Genomic DNA, 1463 nt, shown 5'->3' on the forward strand with positions numbered 1-1463 from the left:
TTTATTTGAACTAAGCGGGAAAAATAAATATGAAGGTCAATTAAATTATAAAACACAAGGTAAAGTTCTCCTTTTTTAATTTAATCGGTGCATTTTAAGTGTATTTATTTATTTATTGGCCAGTTTTTCTGCTTGTATTTCTAATTATGACAGTTTGGGTCCTCCATAAACAGGAAGCTGAAGGAGTGAAATTAATCTCGTCAAACTTAATTCATTTAACTTCTGTTTAATCTTAATTATTTGTTAAAAGCTGTCGTCTGCATGGACGACATGCCTTCAGTCTGGCTTCCTGGGTGAACATTAGCTGTTAATTAGTCTTAATTAGGCTGAGAATCATCTGGAAATTGACACCATGCTGTCTAATGGTTTTACTTAATGGAAGATAATTTAAAGGTCGACCCTCCCTGGATGGGACGACACGAACTAAGAGGATCCTTTTCTGTTTAAAATCAGTTTTAACGAAGTTTTAAGACGATTAAAGTTGTGATTTTGTTAACTTCTCTCAGAAATAAAGTCTTTAAAGTAAATCAGCTGAAGTGTTTTTAGCAGATTTAACCTTTAAACTCATCTCTTCAGTGCTGAGCTCATGTTTTGACAGCAAACAGAGCGTGAGGCGTTTGGTGACCCCCGGAGCATTTTCATTTGCTCACAGGGAACCAAAGGTGCTTCTTCACAACTTTTTATTTTATTTTATTTTTTCCTCCCATCAAATGGACACATGAGCCCGGCTCAGTCTCCTGAGATGATCCGATCTGCTCTGTGACCTGAACCGCCTCGTATCTGCAGGATCTGCTGAGTCCAGCCTGGAGAGGAGAGGAGAGGAACGGGCTAGAGTTGAATAAATAAATAAATACATAAATAAATAAATAAATAAATAAATAAATAAATACTTCAAAGTGACTTTGAGCATGAAAACAAGTTGCATGAATATGGAAGGTAAACAGTGACAGAACTGAGTCTTGCTGCCATTGTTATGTTAGCAGCAGATGGAGAGTGAACTGTGTGCAGTCTGTGATTAATGGAGCTGGTTGTCAGGAAGACGGTGCAGGTGGGATATTAATTCATCAGTCTGGCAGGAAGCTCCGTCTGTAATTGGAGARTTTTCTCTCACAACGTGGAAAACCAGCCTGGACTGAAGCTGAAACTTTGTTCTGCAGGGAAACACGAGAAAAATCAGTTGTTTTAATAAGTCAAACAGGAATGAGATCTGCAGGTTTGCCTGTAACAGCTGTTAGAGGATCTACAGATTTAATGTAATACAACAGGTGGTCCATAAATCCTCTTCAAGAGAAGCAAAGTTAAAATCAGAGAAGAGCTTCAGACAAAGAGAGAGACCACAGCAGATCTGTACTTCCTGTTTCTGAGCTCAGAGGAGAAACACTGAGATCACCTGAAAGCTACGGGCTGCCGTTTGTAACGTTACAGTCAGAAATTACCACCTATATTTTTATTTTATTTAACCT

The sequence above is a fragment of the Austrofundulus limnaeus genome, unplaced genomic scaffold (genome assembly GCF_001266775.1).
Source record: "Austrofundulus limnaeus strain Quisiro unplaced genomic scaffold, Austrofundulus_limnaeus-1.0 Scaffold495, whole genome shotgun sequence".
Lineage (NCBI taxonomy): Eukaryota > Metazoa > Chordata > Actinopteri > Cyprinodontiformes > Rivulidae > Austrofundulus > Austrofundulus limnaeus.